This window comes from Orycteropus afer, unplaced genomic scaffold (genome assembly GCF_000298275.1).
Source record: "Orycteropus afer afer isolate SDZICR_OR568_19922 unplaced genomic scaffold, OryAfe1.0 scaffold00101, whole genome shotgun sequence".
Lineage (NCBI taxonomy): Eukaryota > Metazoa > Chordata > Mammalia > Tubulidentata > Orycteropodidae > Orycteropus > Orycteropus afer.
The window spans coordinates 1,720,972-1,734,469 of record NW_006921688.1 but is presented as its reverse complement, the minus strand read 5'-3'; positions in this window follow the sequence as shown (position 1 = coordinate 1,734,469).

Below are 13,498 nucleotides of genomic sequence, written 5' to 3'. Positions count from 1 at the left end.
GTGTGTGTGTCATGAATGGGTGTTGAGTATTGTCAAATATTTTTTCTATACCTATTGAGATCATATGATTTTAGCTTTTCATTTGCTTATATGGCAAATTACATGAACATATTAGGCCATTCTTAAATGTCTAAGGTAAATCTCATTTAATCATCATGTGGTATAGTTTTTATATATTTATAGATTCAGTTTGCTAAAATATTTTTAAGACTATTTCAATGAAGTCCATGAGGGATGCAGAATGTGGGTCTCTTTTGTTGTAATGTCTTTGGTATTGGCATCAAGGACATTCTGACTTCCTCCAATTAATTAGCAAGGGTTTTCTCCTCTTCTATTTTCTGGAAGACTAAGTGTAGAGTTGGTATTATTTCTTCCTTAAATTTTTGGTAGAGTTCACCAGTGAAGCCATCTGGCCTTGGAGTCCTCTTAGTGGGAATGTTTTTAACTATATTCAATTTGCAGAGCCAGCACTATCAGGTTACTTATTTTTATTGCAGGACCTGTGGCAGTTTGTGTCTTTCAAAGAATTTGTGATTTTATTTAAGTTATTGAATTAATTGGCATAAAGTTGTTCATACTTTTCCTCATAATTTAGCAGTTTTTAAGATCTATAGGATCTGTTTCATTCCTGGTATTGATCATTTGTGTTCTATCATTTTCCTTTTTTGATCAGACTAACTAGCAGTTTATCAACTTTATTGATCTTTTCAAAGGATTCAAGTTTGACTACATTGATTTTTCTGTATTTTTTTTCTACTTTTTGGTTTATTTAATTTTGCTTTTTATTATTTCCTCCCCTCTCTTACACTAGGCTTAATTTGGTTTTCTTTTTTTGCTTCAGGTAGAAGCTTAGATAACTAATTTGAGATCTACCTTCCTTTCTAATATAAGCATTTAATGCTATAAATTTTCCTCTAAACACCGATTTAGCTGTATTGCATACATTTTGATAAGCTGCATTTTGATTTTTATATACTTCAAAATGCTTTTCAATTTCTCTTGTGATTGATATTTGACTTAAGGGTTATTTAAAAGTGTAATGTTTAGTTTCTAAGCATTTATAGGATTGTCCAGATTTTATTATTATTATTATTATTGATTTCTAATTTATTTCCTTTGTGGTGAAATTACACATTATGTTTTATTTTAATCCATTTAAATGTATTGAGGCCAAAATGTGGTCCTGTTAAGATATGCCAGGTCATGTCACTCTGTTGCTCAGTGCCCTCCATTCTCACTCTGCATTTCTCCCAGAATAGAAGCCAATGCCCTTATAATGATCCATAAAGCCTTATGGGATATTATCTCACCTACAACTCTGGAACAGGTAAGGAAGGCAGGGGACAACACATAGGTGGCAGGGAACAGTGGCAGACAGGGCTGGCAGCCAGAACAGGTAAACCCAGGAGGTGAGCAGAGCACTTGAAACACCTAAGGGAGACGAGTTTGTCAAAGTCTGTCACTTTGTCCTAATGAACGCTTTATATATCGTTGAGAAGAATGTGTATTCTGCTCTTGTTGACAGGATTGTTAAATGTCAATTAGATCAAGTTGGTTGAACATGTTATTCAAGTCTTCTTTATCCTTATTGACTTGTGTGTGTGTGTATTATAAAATACAGAGAAATGAGTGTCAAAACATCCAACTATTCTATAAAATACTGAGAATGGAATGTTGAAATATTCAACTATAATCGTGTGTGTGTTTCCCTTTCAGTTCCATCAGTTTTTGTTTCATCTATACTGAAGCTTTGTTTTTATGTGCATATACATGTAGGGTTTTTATGTTTTCTTGATGAATTGACCCCTTTATTATTACAAAATGACCTTCATTATACCTGTAATATTTTTTTGTTCTGAAGTCTATTTTGTCTAGTATTAAACTAGCTAATTCAACTCTTTTAAATAGTGCTTATGTAGTGTGTTTCGTTCCATCCTTTCACTTTTGACCAATTTGTGTCTTTATATTTAGTGCAGTTTTTCTGCAAACACTGTATGACTGGATCTTGTTTTCTGTAATCCATTCTGACAATCATTGTCTGTTAATCAGTGACAATCAACTATTTAAATTGAGTATAATTGTCAGTGTGTTGGGGCTACAGCTATCATTTTGTTAGCATGCATTCCATCTGTTCTTTTTAGTCTTATCCTGCTTTTCCTTCAAAAATTTAAAAATTGTTTTGGGAATTTTGAAAGTATTTTCATGATTCCATGTTATCACTTTTATCTATTATTGGGTTGTTAGCTACAACCTAAATTTTTAAAAATGTTTTCTCTATGGCTTCCATAGTACATTTAACTTATCACAGAGTATTTTCAAATGATATTTTGAGCCTGAAAGTAATGGTATCTGTCCATTTTCTCACACCATTATTTGTTGTTGTCCTACATCCTAGTTCTACGTATATGGTAAAACCCATGATATGTTGTTATCATTTGTTTTAAAAAATCAATTTTCTTTTTAAAAAGTCTTAAAGTGAAAAACATATCTTTTATATTTACTTGCATATATACTTTTTATAGCACTGTCTGTTCCTTTCTGTCAATCCAGAAATTGCTAAGAAATCATACCTAAAGAAAGTTTTGTCTTATGATATAGTGACTTCTTGGTACTTCTTCCCTCTTTGGAAGTCTACCAGACCTAGATATGCAACTCTGAAATTATGTTTGGTTTTCTTTACAGATTCACCTTCCTCTTCCCATCTTATATATGTAGGCATTTCTGAACTGCATATCCACTACCCTTGATCTCCTTCTCTTTCAATGATCATCATGATAGTACCTTACACATATCACATTTTAGGTGATCTCAGAATTACTACCCTGGTCCAAGCCTCCATCATCTCTTGTCGGGATGATGGCAATAACCACTTAACTAGTCTCCTTGCTTCTACCCTTGCTCCTCTACAGTCTATGTACTCCCACACAGTGGCCAAAGGAATCCTGTTAAGATATGGCAGGTCATGTCACTCTGTTGCTCAGTGCCCTCCATTCTCACTCTGCATTTCTCCCAGAATAGAAGCCAATGCCTTTATAATGATCCATAAAGCCTTATAGGATATTATCTCACCTACAACTCTGGAACAGGTAAGGAAGGCAGGGGACAGCCTACAGGTGGCAGGGAACAGTGGCAGACAGGGATGGCAACCAGAACAGGTAAGCCCAGGAGGTGAGCAGAGCAGTTGGAACAGCTAAGGGAGATGAGTTCATCTGTCAGTTTGTCATACTATAGTGGCTTGCATGTTGCTGTGAGGCTGGAGGCTGTGCCAGCAAGGATGCCCATGGTGGACCAGTTTTGGTGGAGCTTCCAGTCTGAGACAGACTCAGAAAAAGGAAGAGGCCATCCACTTCTCAAAGAATTGGCCAGTGAAAATCTTATGAATAATAGTGAAACACTGTCTGATATATTACTGGAAATTTTTATGAATAGCCTTGAAACATTGCCAAATACAGTGCTGGAAGATGAGCCCCTCAGGTCAGAAAGCACTCAAAATATGACTGGGAAAGAGCTGCCTCATCAGAGTAGAGCATACCTTAATGACATGGATAAAATAGAGCTTTGGGGGCCTCTATTTGCTGAAGTGGCATGACTCAATATGAGAAGAAACAGCTATAAACATCCATTGATAATTGGAACATGGAATGTATGAAGTATGAATCTAGGAAAATTGGAAGTTGTCAAAAATGAAACATTAAGATTGATGTCCTAGGTATTGTTGATGTTGCTATGTGCCTTCAAATCAGACCCAACTCATAGCGACCCCTTCTTGGGTTTCTGAGGCAGTATCACTACTGAAGTAGATTACCCAACCTTCCTTCTGAGGAGTGGCTGGTGGGTTTGAACCACCAGCCTTCTGGTTAGCAGTCAAGTGCCTTAAGCACTACACTACCACAACTCCCTCTTAGGTATTAGTGAGCTGAAAAGGAGCTCTGGTAGTGCGGTGCCTAAGGCATTTGACTGCTAACCAGAAGGCTGGCAGTTCAAACCCACCAACCCCTCCTCGGACGAAAGGTTGAGCAATCTACTTCCATAGTGATAGCACCTAAGAAACCCACGGAGGAGTTGCTGCAAGTTGGGTCCGACTCAGCAACACATAGCAACAACAATAACAACAACAGTGAGCTGAAATGGAGCACTTTTGGCCATTTTGAATCAGATAACTGATTCAACTATGGCAGAAATGACAAATTGAAGAGGAATGGCGTGGCATTCATCATCACAATGAATGTTTCAAGATCTATCCTGAAGTATAATGCTGTCAGTGATAGAATGATATCCATATGACCACACAAGGAAAGCCAGTTAATACTATTATTATTCAAATTTATGCACCAACAACCAAAGCCAAAGACAAGGAAATTGAACATTTTTACAAACTTCTATAGTCTGAAATTGACCAAACATACAATTAATATGTTCTGATTATCATTGGTAACTGGAATAAAAAAGTTGAAAACAAAGAAGAATTACTGGTAGCTGGAAAATTCGACCTTGGAGATAGAAATAATGCTGGAGATCACGTGATAAAATTTCACAAGACCAATGACTTATTCATCACAAATACCTTTTTTCAACAATACAAATGGTGGCTATACATGTGCACTTTGCCAGATGGAGTACACAGGAATCAGATTGAATATATCTGTGGCAAGAGGCAATGGAGAAGCTCAATATCTTCAGCCAAAACAAGACCAGGAGCTGATTGTGGAACAGACCATCAACTGCTCATTTGCAAGTTCCAGCTGAAGTTGAAGACAATTAAAACAAGTCCATGAGAGCCAAAATATGACCTTGATAACATCCTTCCTGAATTTAGAGACCATTTAAACAATAAATTTGATGCATTGAACATCAATGGTAGAAAACCAGAGGAATTGTGGGATGACATCAAGAACATTATCCATGAAGAAAGCAAAAGGTCATTAAAAAGATAGGAAAGGAAGAAAAGATGAAAGTCTTAAGAAAAGATGTCAAAAGAGACTGAAACTTGACCTTGAAAAGAGAGTAGCTAAAGCAAAGGGAAGAAAGATTTCAAATAGCAGCTTGAGAAGACAAAGTAAATTATTATAATGAAATGTGCAAAGACATGGAGTTGGAAAGCCAAAAGGGAAGAACAAGCATTTCTCAAGCTGAAAGAACTGAAGAGGAAATTTAAGCCTTGAATTGCAATATTGAAAGATTCTATGGGCAATATGTTGAATGATGCAGGAAGCATCAAAAGAAGATGGAAGGAATATACAGTCACTATACCAAAAAGAAGTGGTCAATGGTCATCCATTTCAGGAGGTGGCATATGATCAAGAACCAATGGTACTGAAGGAAGAAGTTGAAGTTACACTGAGGGAAGTGGTGAAAAACAAGGCTCCAGAAATTGACGGGATACCCATTGATATGCCATACTTGAGGCACTCACTCAGCTATGCCAGGAGATTTGGAAGACAACTACCTGGCCAACTGATTGGAAAAGATCCATATTTGTACCCATTACAAAGAAAAGTGATCCTACAGGATTGGAAATTTTCTAACAATATCATTAATATTACATGCAAGTAAAACCTTACTGAAGATAATTCAAAAACAATTGCAGCAGTATATTGACAGAAAACTTCCAGAAATGCAAGCTGGATTCAGAAGAGGACGTGGAATGAGGGATATCATTGCTGATGTCAGATGGATCTTTGCTCAAAGCAAAGAATACCAGAAAGATGTTTATGTGTGTTTTATTGACTATGCAAAAGCATTCAATTGTATGGATCATAACAAATTGTGAATAACATTGAGAAGAATGGGAATTCCAGAACACTTAACTAGGCTCATGAGAAACTTGTACATAGACCAGGAGGCTGTTGTTCAAACAGAACAAGGAGATACTGCATGGTTTAAAATCAAGAAGAGAGTGTATTCACCATAATTATTCAATCTGTATGCTAAGGAAACAATCCAAGAAGCTAGATTAAATGAAGAAGACGTGGCAACAGGATTGGAGGAAGACTCATTAACAACCTACATTGTGCAGATGACACAACTTTGCTCACTGAAAGTGAGGATGACTTGAAACACTTACTGATGAAGATTGAAGACTACAGTCTGCAGTATGGATTATACTTCAATATAAAGAAAACAAAAATACCTCACTACAGGACCAATAACCAGCATCATGATAAATAGAAAAAAGATTGAAGTTGTCAAAGACTTCATATTACTTGGTTCTAAAATCAACACCAATGGAAGCAGCAGTCAAGATATCAGACTTCATATGTTGTTGTTGTTAAGTGCCATCGAGTCGTTTCTGACTCATAGGGACCCCATGCACAGCAGAACGAAACACTGCCCGATCCCGCACCAGCCCCACAATCCCTGCTATACTTGAGCCCATCATCACAGCCACTGTGTCAATCCATCTCGTTGAAGGCCTCCTCCTCTTTTGTCGACCCTCCACCCTACCAAGCGTGACATCCTTCTCCAGGGAATGGTCTCTTCTGACAACATGACCAAAATAGGTGAGATGAAGTCTGGCCATTCTTGCTTCCAAGGAGCATTCTGGCTGCACTTCCTCCAGGACAGATCTGTTAGTTCTTTTAACAGCCCATGGTACTTTCAGCATTCTTCACCAGCACCACAACTCAAAAGCATCAACTCTTCTTCGGTCTTCCTTATTCATTGTCCCACTCTCACATGCATATGAGGTGATTGGAAATATCATGGCTTGTGTCAGGCGCACCTTAGTCCTCAAGGAGATATCCTTGCTCCTCAGCACTTGAAACAGTTCCTTCGCAGTTGACTTTCCCAATACTACACGTCGTCTAATGTCCTGACTGCTGCTTCCGTTGGCATCGATTGTAGATCCAAGCAACGTGAATTCCTTGACAACCTCAATCTTCTCTCCATTTATTGTGATGCTGCTCATTGGTCCAGTTGTGAGCATTTTTGTTTTCTTTATATTGACGTGTAATCCATACTGCAGACTGTATTCTTCAACCTTCATCAGTAGGTGCCTTAAGTCATCCTCACTTTCAGCAAGCAAAGTTGTATCGTCTGCATATCTCAGGTTGTTAATGATTCTTCCTCCAATCCTGATGGCATGTTTTTCTTCATATAGTCCAGCTTCTCGGATTATTTGCTCAGCATATAGATTGCATAAGTGTGGAGAAAGGATACAACCCTGACGCACTCCCTTCTTGATTTTAAACCATGTAGTGTCCCCTTGTTCTGTTCAAACGACAGCCTCCTGGTCAAGGTACAGATTCCTCATGAGTACAATCAGGTGCTTGGGAATTCCCATTCTTCTCAATGTTATCCATAATTTGTCATGATCCACACAATCAAATGCCTTTGCATAGTCAATAAAACACAAGTAAACATCTTTCTGGTATTCTTTGCCTTGAGCCAAGATCCATCTGACAACAGCTATGATATCCCTTGTTCCACGTCCTCTTCTGAATCCGGCTTGAACCTCTGGAAGTTCTCTGTCAATATACTGCTGCAAACGTTTCTGAATTATCTTCAGTAAGATCTTACTTGCGTGCGATATTAATGATATTGTTCTATAATTTCCACATTCTGTGGGATCACCTTTCTTTGGAATGGGCACAAATATGGATCTCTTCCAGTCAGTTGGCCAGGTAGCTGTCTTCCAAATCTCTTTGCATAACTGAGTGAGTGCCTCCAATGGGGCATCTGTTCCAATGGGGCAGACTTCGTATAGCGTTGGGCAAATCTGTTGCAAGGGACCTCTTTCAAGTGCTGAAGAACAAATATGTTTCATTGAAGACTAAGGTGCACTTGACACAAGCCATGGTATTTTCAATCATGTCATGTGCATGTGAGAGCTGGATAATGAAAAAGGAAGACCAAAGAAGAGTCTATGCTTTTGAGTTGTGGTGTTGGCGAAGAATGCTGAAAGTACCATGGACTGCTAAAAGAACTAAAAAATCTGTCCTGGATGAAGTGCAGCCAGAATGCTCCTTGGAAGGGAGAACGGCCAGAGTTCATCTCACCTCCTTTGGCTATGTAAGAGGGACCATTCCCTGGAGAAGGATATCATGCTTGCCAAAGTGGAGGGACAACAGAAAAGGGGAAGGCCCTCAACGAGATGAATTGACAGTGGCTGCGATGATGGACTCAGGTACAAGGATCCTGGGGCTGTCACAGGACCGGGCAGTGTTTCATTCTGCTGTATACGAGGTCACTATGAGTCGGAGATGACTCAACAGCACCTACCAACAACAAACAACTCCTACAACCCTCCCATTCTTTACTCCACTCCAGGACACTGGTCTGTCTTTTTGCTGATCCTCACATGCACCGGGCACTTCTCATCCCCCATGCCTGAGACCTTTACCCTTGCTGCTCCTTGTACCTGGATTGCTTTTCCCCAAGGTATCTGCAGGGCCCACTCCCTCACATCCTCCTTTTCTCTAATGGGATTTCTCTGTCCACCCTAATTATATTACCAATAAAACAAATAAGCAAGCAAGCAAACAAAAAACCCTTACCCTACACACACTTTATTCCTTTCTCTGTTTTTATTTTTCTCCCTAGCACTTACTCAGAAAAAAACAAACTCACTGCCATCAAGGTGATTCCAACTTACAGTGATCCCCACAGGGTTTCTGATGTTGTTAATCTTTACAGAATCAGATGGCCTCATCTTTCTTCCATGGAGGAGCTGATGGGTTCAAACCAGCAACCTTTTGGTTAACAGTCAAATGCTTTAACCATTGTACCACCAGAGCTCCTTAGTGCTTACCTGTACCTAACATAATATTTAATGTAGGTTCAATGACTGTTTTGTTTACTTGTGCATACTTAGTGCCTTCAACACCCCTTCGCACATGGTAGGCATTTAATGAGTGTTTTTCAGAATGAATGAAGGAGTAATAAACAATAGTAGATGGTCTTAGAAATATCAGTAAAGACATGCTTAATGGAAAAATCATTGGAAACATCCACAGGGGGCCCCTTTAAGATGTAGGAAGCTTGTGTTAAAAGTTTGTACCATTTCTGAAAATTAGTTGCAAAGAAAATACTGTCACTATATGCATAATGAGAAATATTACTTCAATTGTTTGGGAACACATCATAATAGAATTCAAAGACACTTATTAGAATTTTTAAAAGCCTCTTTAAGTTATCTGTCTCTCTTGGCCTATTCCTCTGGATTATTTTATTTTCCCACCTTCAGTGTCTATTGTGTTTACAGATTTATAGCAGAATGAGTATAGCAGCTTCAAAGAATTTTGCAATAAAGGAAAAATTGGTCTCATTCTTGTAAGCTCTTCCAAACACTTTTCTAACTTATCTCTGTCAATCCATTGTTTAAAGTTTACCGTACTGCACTGCACACCCTTCTGCCTAGCATAGTACCTGTACCCTATAGATAAACTGGAAAAGAACAAGGTACTAATGTGTGGGCTCCAAAGCATGGCTTTATTAAGGTTTTAGTATAAACTCAGAATATTAACAAAGAGAAAGTAGCAGATTCAATTATAGATGTGGAAGTCCTCAGAGACAGAAGGAGGCAGGGAACCCAAAGTCAGCATCATTATAGTCTTAAAATAATAATAGTATTAGTATTTCACTGTACAAAGCACCTTTGAGAGTTTTATCTTTTGTGAGCCTCATTCACTATAATCCTTGAAATAAGTATTTTTATCCCTTTAAAGATGTGGAACCAGGGCTCAGCGAGGAGGTGAGTCATTTATGGTCACATAACTGTTACGTGACAGACAAAGGATTATCAGCCCCACGTCTTACAGCTCTAAAGTATACGTTCTTCTCACTGTGTTAGGTTAACATACTAATTGACCCTTGATCAAAAATAATTAAAGCACCCAAAAAAAAAAAAAAACAGACTGAAAAACACCCCAAAGGCATCTTTCTAAAGCAAATGGCATAAAACTTTACACAGAGTAGGTCTCCCATAATTATTTTAATTAAAGAGAAGAGGTTGGGATGCAGAAGGTAACCCAATGGGCAATGTTAAAATCAGAAGAAATGTCAAAATAAAGTAAAATCTAGAGACATCACAGAGAGAGAAAGGCAGTCATAATGGAGCAAAATGAGTAGGGACTGTCAGTGTGCTTCTGTGAATAGGGAGTTCTACTGGGCTGAAGTATTTCTGAAATCTATATATGATTGTCATTATTATTAAAGGCATAAGAAGGAGCTTAAAATTAAATGAGATTGTCAGTATACTTGGTTCTTAAGCAGTCTTCAAGTCCCAAGCCATTGTACTATTTCTTTAGAAAAGCCACTTGCAATATTTCAGAATTCTATTTTTTACACTATAAAGATTTTTGCCTGGTTTACTCCTATTACATTCGAGGTCAATGTTTTGAGAAATAATGGACACATGTTATAAATTTGGACATAACCAATATTCAAAAATAAAGCTGGTGCTTTGATGATGTAGAAAATATTTCATTAAAGAACTGAATGTCTTATGAATTTTGAAAAATTCAAGAAAATAAATATCTTATAAAGAATAAAGTAGCAAATCCTGCTGGCATAGTAAATTATATACCCAATACAACATCTTTAATATTTCAAGGAGAAACAGTTGTTATAGAAGATAATAATGAAAATTAAATTAAATATAAAATCATTAAGTTGTTTGCAAAATCATTTATAATAGAAATGAGTTTTGAGATATATACAGAAGAGGGACTTAGCTTATTTCAAATTTTTCAAAGCAAAAGATATCATAAATTAATTATATACAAGGATACATTACACACTTATATTCTAGGCATTTTTTGTATCACCTACTGACTAGATTATAATGATGAGTTTGAAGCTGGACAATTTACAACATGGTAGAATTATTATACTTACGATAACAAATGAAAGCATTTCTTAAATATTTAGCTTATACACTCAATTTCCAGAAGGCATTTTATTTTATCATAATTCACACACCTAATGTAATTTTTATAAGTGTGCATAAGTCCATTTGATTGAGCAGTATATTCATATTTAATGTTTGCAAGTCCAAGTAGGTAAACAATTTCTTTTATTTAAAAAAATAAATATGTTCTGTAAATTTTGGTGGCATAGTGAATAAGCCATTTGGCTGCTAACCAGAGGCTCAAATGGTTCAAACCCACCAGCTGCTCTGTGGAAGGAAGATGGGGCAATCTACTTCCATAAAGATTTACAGTCTTGGAAACCCAATGGGGGTCGCTTTGAATCAGAATCGATTCAATGGCAGTGAGTTTGGTTTTTCTTTCTTTTTCTTTTTGGTTATTGCAGTGTAGAAAATTAGGTAGTGTGGCTTTTCTAGCCATAGGTCTTTGTAAACTCCATGGTGGAAACTGCCATGAGCAACTTAGTAGCTCCTGATTGTTAAAGTTATCCACTGGGGTATTTCTGTTGAGTGGCATGAAGCAATCTTCTGGGAAGTTCACTCTCTCTCAGGTGTTTAGAATTCTGATGTTGGGATTAGTTAGTCTGGCCACTCTGCCAGGCTCAAAAGGAGCCCTCCAAGAGGCAGAAGGAGTCTCTCACTGCCAGCTGGGAGATGCCAGAGACATGCATTGCTGAGAGAGAGACCTTAAGAGACACACACTGCTGAGAGAGACTGAGAGAAACTATTGGCTGAGAGATGGTGGGCTGAGAGAGACTGAGCATGTTCCTGAACTTGAATTGTAGCCTGTTGCTTCCCGAATAAACCCTATAATCTGTGAGTTCTGTGTGGCCACTGCAGCAAATTACTGAACCCAGCAGAGAGGTGGTGGATGCTGTGGTAGAAACGGTTGGTGTCAGGGTTGGTGAAAGGGCTGGAGGGAGGTAACATGTCTAGCCTCACAAGAATAGGCCTAGGGCTACTGATGGTGCTTCTGTCTTCCTCTTGTGTTAGAGGAGGTCAGAAGATGTGGTCTCCTTGCCCATTTAGCAGTTATCTTCAAAATTACACACCACATGCTAGAAAAAATAATATTGTCTTAAAATGGTGAATATAGAAAATTGAAATTTGGTATTGGGCTATACTGTACTTTCATCATAAACAAGCATTCTCTCTCCCTTAACGAAACTATATTTAGGAGGTGATTATCATGTATAATAGTCAAACATATTTGTTGGGGCTATTTAAAAAGAAAAAAAGACTTTTTGAAAAACCTTATTTTAAGAAAAATGTATGTTTGTGTTGAAAATGTAGAAAATAGCACTTATTCATAATCTCATCACCCATGGATGACTACTGTTAACATTTTGGCATACTTCCTTCCTATTTTTACATGTACATATAAATACACATTTTCCCACTAGGATAAATAAACATACAATGAAGAATTTTGCATATTCCTCTTCATTCACATATCTAAATATTTTCTTAGGTTAAATTCCTAGAAGAGGAAATACATTATAAAGTGACTGATACATATTGCTGAAATTACTTTCCAGGAACATTCTACCAATCCCCCTACAGCAGAGGAATCTGTGTCTTATCAAGTCCTAAGTTACTTTTTTTTTTCTATTTTGACAACTGAGATGAGCATGTCAATATCATTTACATTTTCTCTCTTTGATTACTTGAAAAATTGCATTTTTTCAAATATTTCATACTAATTTGTATTTTTTCTTGATAACTATCTATTCATATGCTTGGTCCATTTACCTAGTGGGACGTAATATTTTCTTATTGGTTTGCATGACTACTTTATTTATTTTGATATTGCCCTTCAGTTTATCTTTTAGTTTTCTATGTAATTTTTATTAAAAAAAAGAAATTTTAACATTTTATAAAGTCAAATACTTTATTATCTTCTTTTGCCTTAATGATTAGGATGTCATTTTCTAATCAAAGATCATCCAACTAAATAAAGAGTCTTTTCTAACTTTTATATTGCTTGCTTTTTTATATATACTTAAATCTCTAATTCATCTCTTGTGGTAGTTAAGGTTGTTATCAACTTGGCTGGGCCATAGTTGAGTGGCTGGTGAGAATTTAGTATCTTTTTCAAAAATAACTAGCAAATTTCTTAGTTGATTGATCCTTTCTTCTCCATTAATTTATGATACTAACATTTTCAAATTTGGGGGTCTGTTTTTATACTCTCTTTCTGTGCTATTCATCAGTTCATTTATTTTTAGGTCAGTGTTGTTGTTGTTGTTGTTGCTTTGTTAGGTGCCATCGAGTTGTTTCTGACTCATAGCAACCCCATGCACAGCAGAACAAAACACTGCCCGATCCCATGCCAGCTCCATGATCCTTGCAATACTTAAGCCCACTGTCGTAGCCACCGTGTCAATCCATCTCATTGACGGCCTTCCCCTCTTTCATTGACCCTCCACCTTACCCAGCATGACATCCTTCTCCAGGGAATGGTCCCTTCCGACAACGTGACCAAAGTAGATGAGACAAAGTCTGGCCATTCTCGCTTCCAAGGAGCATTTCTGCTGCACTTCCTCCAGGACAGATCTGTTAGTTCTTTTAGCAGTCCATGGTACTTTCAGCATTCTTTGCCAGCACCACAACTCAAAAGCATCAACTCTT